Here is a 6,000-nt window from a genome sequence, read left to right as displayed (position 1 = left end):
CAGAATTAACAGTTTAGGTTTGCGACCCTGAAAAAAGTGAGAAAATATGGATTTGAATTTGAAACCACACTTAGTGTTGGAGGAACTCAACAGGTCAGGCAGCAACTATAGAGTGAAGTAACCAGACAAGGTTTCAGGATCTGAAAGGAAGGGAGCAGAAGTCAGAATAAGAAAGCGGCAGAAGGGAAGGTGTACGTGCTGGAGTACAAGGAGTCCAGTCCTCATGAAGTATCTGGGCCTGAAATATTGACTGTTTATTCCCCTCCAGAGATGCTGCCTGACCTGCTGAGTTCCTCCAGCACTGTGTATGTGTTGCTGAAGATCTCCTCCATCTGCAGAATCCCTTGTGCTCTTAAATTTGAAAAGTGAGGGTGTTAACTCGGAGAGAACAAAAGAGGATGTCTGCAATTGAGTCGAGACCAAAGTTGCCAATAACACAATGTTCCAGTAGCATATAGTTAACAGATAACAAGATTAATTGAAACACACATGCTTTCTCACTTTTTACAGTTCTAATGGAGAGTTATTGACCCAAAACATTAACCCTGAGTTTCTTCCCACACAATTGTTGACCTCTGGTTTTATTTTAGATTCCCAGCTTTTGAAGGTTTTTCCTTTAATTTTCAATGAATACTGATGTTTGGGTGAAAGATTGCCATAGTTCCCAAGCCCTTGACATTAATGAATAGAAAACTGTGGGAAGACATTTTGCCCCCAAGTTCCGATACTTGCTTCCTGCAGAAAAAGGTTGCCATTGTGGCATGAGGTTGTTATAGTTTGCTAGCTTCTCTAGAAAAGATAAATAAAGATGAATGTGCCTTGAGCTATTTAATAGAAGACATTAATAACTGCACCAGTCACTCATATTGGTCAGATAATTCAATATCACCCGTTTTCCACTATGGTCAGAATCTAATTTATATACCAATATATTTTACATAAAATAGAAAATTAATGAAAAAATACAGATCACAGCAAAGTTTGCAAATAAAGAACTGAATATTCTAGCACTCTTTCAGTTTTGGCCCTTACCTTGACGGCCATTGTGTGATATTAGATCAGGAGTGAGCAATGCTTTCAACATTGCTCCATTCTGAGTTCCATTGTTGATCCCAAATGTTAACTTCAATACTCTTCTTCCATCTGTAATAGCTTTGAACAGGAGTTTTACTCAGTGCCACCTAGGGAAATCAGGCAGGGAAGAGAGACTTAAGGAAAGCTTGTAGCATCAAAACCTCTCCTCAACAAAATAAACCCTGCTTATTTCTGTCCTGTTTAGCTATTTATACTATTTGAGCAGGATGCCTCTATCTCCCCTCAGAAAAAAGGCAAAAGGAATAATTATGTTTATCACACAAGTAACAATTAACTAAGTGATTAGACGATGAAGAGGCAATTAAACAAGTCAGATGTATAACTACACTACCGAATGGAATGTTCACTTTCTATAATGGAATAGCCCTGGGGAAGAAGGCGTGCAAACTTGATGACAAAATAAAAAAGGGAACATACTGGAAGCAGTCAGAGGATTAGGCAGCAATTGTAGAAAGGGAAACAGCATCAACGTTTCTGATCGAAGAACATTCATCAGAACTGGGGAAAGAGAGAAAATGAGTTAGTTTTAATTTACAGAGAGTTTAATGGAAGGAAGGTAGACAGGGTCAGGTTCAGCTAGGGTTGCCATTGGAGATTAGTTGTACAAGTTATCTGATCTATAAATTAATAGGAATAGTTAGCAAGAAAGGAAATGCACAAAAGGTATGAGATGATGGTAAGTAAAGTTTCAAAATGCAAGCTGTGACACTGACCTAGCAGACTATGCTATTGAGGAAGAACAACTGAGACAATACTACAGGTAGATACATATTGGATGACTACATTGTGGAGCACCTGCATTGAGTAGGCTGGGGTAACTCAAAGCTCTCTGTGTCCTGCCGCTTTAATTTTCCTTTACATTCCCACTCTGACCCATCTGCCACCTCCAGTGCTATAACATGGCCCAATCTAAGCTTATGGAAGGACACCTCACCTTCTGTGTGGACATGTTGTAACATTCTGGACTTAATGTCAAATCCTACAACTTCAGATAACTTGTTTTCTCTCTCTCTATCGCAACTGGACGTTTCTGTTATGTCATCTGTTTGTGAAGTGGGCTCAGGTAACAATCATTCATACTGAGCTGGGTGGACTTGCAAAGTTCACCTGCATACTGACAATGAATAAAATATGACTGTAGCAAAAACATTTGTCTCATGGCATCTTTGTCATTCTTCCTCAGTATATTGCAGGTTAAAGAATATGTAGAAACTTTAGCTTTAGACTAGCCAGGAAATCAAAGCTTTTCCTATTGTTATAGGAAGTCCAGGAATTCTGGCCATGTGAATTATTAGAGCAGAGACACAGACATTAGGGAAGGGGGAAAGAACAAAACCAAATCTCTATGCTAGGGTGTAGGGAAGAAGAGATTCAATGACAAAGAGGACAAAATGCACTCTTGAGGGGAACTTCATAGAATGCATGCATGATAGCTTTCTTGAACAGCATGCTACTGAACCTACGAGGGAACGTGCTATCTTGGATCTGGTCCTCTGCAATGAGACAGGTAATATTGATAATCTTGTAGTTATGGATCCTCTTGGAAAAATGATCACAGAATGATTAAATTTCTCATGTAAATTGAGGGTGCAATAGTTCTAAAACCAGTGTTTTAATACTGAAAAAGGGAGATTGCAATGAGATGATGGAGGAGCTGACTAGCATCAACTGGGAACATAGGTTACATGGTGGGGTGGTTGAGGAAAATTGGAAGATTTTCAAAGAGATTTTTCACTGTTCTCAACAAAGGTATATTCCAGTTAAAAACAAGGGTGGTAAGGGTGGAGAGAGACAGCCTTGGATAACTAAGGAAATAAAAGAACGCATCAAGCTAAAAGCTTATGCAGACAAAGTTGCCAAGGGTAGTGGAAAACTGGGAAATCTTTAAAAAGCAAGAGAACAAGTAGGCAAGCAATAAGAAAAGAGAAGATAGATGATAGAAGTAAACTAGCACAAAAACATTAAGGCAGATAGACAAAGTTTTTGTAATTATATAAAGCAGAAAGGATGGTTAAAGTGAACTCAGGTCCCTTGGGAGGTAAAAGATGGGAATTAATATAGGGTAATGTGGAAATGACCAAGCCCTTAAATGACTATTTTTAGATTAGATTATTAGGACACTCAGTCTTCGTTTATTGTCATTTAGAAATGCATGCATTAAAAAATGATACAATGTTCCTCCGGTATGATATCACAGAAACACAAGACAGACCAAGACTAAAACTGACAAAACCACATAATTATAACATGTAGTTACAACAGTGCAAAGCAATACCATAATTTGATAAGAGCAGACCATGGGCACGGTTAAAAAAGTCTCAAATTTCCGATAGCCCCAACATCTCACGCAGACGCTAGAAGTGAGAAACTCTCCCTGCCATGAGCTTCCAGCATCGCAAACTTGCCGATGCAGCATCCTGGAAGCACCCCGACCACAGCTGACTCTGAGTCCGTCCGAAAACTTCGAGCCTCCAACCAGCCCTCCGACACTGAGCACCGAGCACCATCTCTGCCGAGTGCTTCGACCCCGGCCCCAGCCACCATGCAACAGGCAAAGCCAAGGATTCAGGGCCTTCCCTTCCAGAGATTTTGGATCACACAGTAGCGGCGGCAGCGAAACAAGCATTTCAGAAGTTTCACCAGATGTTCCTCCGTGCTCTCACGTCTGCCTCCATCAAATCAGAATTGTGCATGGCACCCTACTAGACAGATTACAGATATTCATCTGTAATTCATATTTTGTGTTTAGCTTCGTGATGAAGGACACATCTAATATGCCAAAGGGTTATGTTATGGATGTGATGGGAGGGGAGGACCTTGATACGATTGCTGTCCCTAATGAGGTAGTGATGAACAAACCAGTGGGACTAAAGGTAGACAAGACCCCTGGTCTTGATGGGATGCGTCCCAAGGTACTGAAAGAAATGGCAAGAATGATAGTTTACCAAAATTCACCAATCTCTGGGCAGCTCCTGATGGACTAGAAGACAATAGCTGTCACACTACTATTTAAACAAAGGTGTAGGCATGTTCAAAGTTCAAAGTTCAAATTAAAATTTATTATCAGACCACATACAATCCTGAGATTCTTTTTCTGTGGGCATACTTAGCAAATCTATAAAACAGTAACTGTAAACTGTAAACATCAGGAACTATTAACTGTAAATAAATTATAAATGCAGATATAAATAAATAGCAATAAATAAATAAATAGCATGAAAGAACAATATAGCAGAGTCCTTAAATGAGTGTAGCTATCCTCTTTTGTTCAAGAGCCTGATGGTTGAGGGATAGTAACTGTTCTTGAACCTGGTGGTGCGAGTCCTGAGGCTCCTGTACCTTCTACCTGATGGCAGCAGTGGGAAAAGAGCATGGCCTGGGTGGTGAGGATCTTTGATGATGGATGCTGCTTTTCTACAACATAGCTTCATGTAGATGTGCTCAATGGTTGGGAGGGTTTTACCACCAATGTACTGGGTCAAATCCATTACCTTTTGCTGGATTTTCCACTCAAAGGCTTTGGTGTTCCCATACCAGGCTGTAATGCAGCCAATCAACACACTTTCCACCACATCTCTATAGAAGTTTGCCAAGGGTTTTGATGACATGCCAAACATCCACAGACTGTGACTAAGTCACTGGAGAAGCTGGTGGACATGAAAGTCTTTATTCGTCATTATAAACAGACATTCTCCTGGAGACCCCCTTGGTAGTCCCCCAAACTTAATGTACATTACATTCGCAAACCCTTGGGATCAAAGGTAACAGCATTGTTACAATGTCACCATTCACTTCAACGTTTTCTGTCTGACAAATGGTTCCTTTGAAGTACATATTTACAGTGGAAGCACATTATAACTGGAATGACTCTGCTGAAGGTTCAAACACCTTTGTCAAGACAAACTAATTCTCACAGATCTTCTAAAATCTTCTGCAAAAAGAGGTCTCGGACACCAAAATTGATACAGTGAGGGCTGATTGTGTACACAAATATCTCAACTATTGATAGATCAGCTATGCCTGATGTGCTAAGTGACAATATCTGTTTGTTCCACAAACTCAGTCACAGTAGTACACATACTTATCCCACAGTTGCCTGATTTAATGTAGGGCAATTAACGTAACCCCATTATCTTATGCTTCACTGAAGAATATGAGAATGTCTGATGGTCACCTCACTTTATAAACCATTATCTCTTAGCAGCCAACCCCCAGTTGTGGACCAGCGTGTATTGTATAGACAGTAGCGCTTATTTGCAAAACTGTCTGTTTAATTTCAAACTGATCACTGCTTGCAATTTATATTAAGAACTGAAGATTGGTTCTCATTTGAATTAATAGCTGCCATATTCACCTTCATAATTTCAAAGCTATTAATCACTAACAGGTAACTATAAGCATCTGCAGATCTGCAGTAACGGGTAATTCTAGGCTAGTTAGCTTTACATCTGTAGTCAGGAAAATGCTTGAAAACTATCACTATGAAAGAAATTGCAAGACATCTAGATAGAAGTTGTTCCATCAGGCAGAGACATCATTGATTCTTGAAGTCCTGTTTTACAAAGTTACTGGAGTTCTTTAAGGATATAATGAGTGCAATGGATAGAGTGGAACAGGTGGATGTTGTATAATTAGATTTCCAGAAAGTGTTCAACAGGGTGCTGCATAAAAGATTTACTTGGAAGATAAGGAGTTGGGCTAATGTATTAGAATGGATAAAAGATTGGTTAACCAATCGAAGGTAAAATTTTGGGATAAACCAATGTTTCTGTGGTTGGCAGTTACTGGTGAGCAGAATGCTAAGGGGTTGGTGCTGGGCCCGCAATTGTTCACAATGTGTATCAACAATTTGGAAGAACTGACTGAGTGTAGTATATCTAAACTGCTGATAACATTAAGTGAGTG

Source organism: Mobula birostris, chromosome 7 (genome assembly GCF_030028105.1).
Source record: "Mobula birostris isolate sMobBir1 chromosome 7, sMobBir1.hap1, whole genome shotgun sequence".
NCBI lineage: Eukaryota > Metazoa > Chordata > Chondrichthyes > Myliobatiformes > Myliobatidae > Mobula > Mobula birostris.
Note: the sequence above shows the minus strand (reverse complement) of the source record.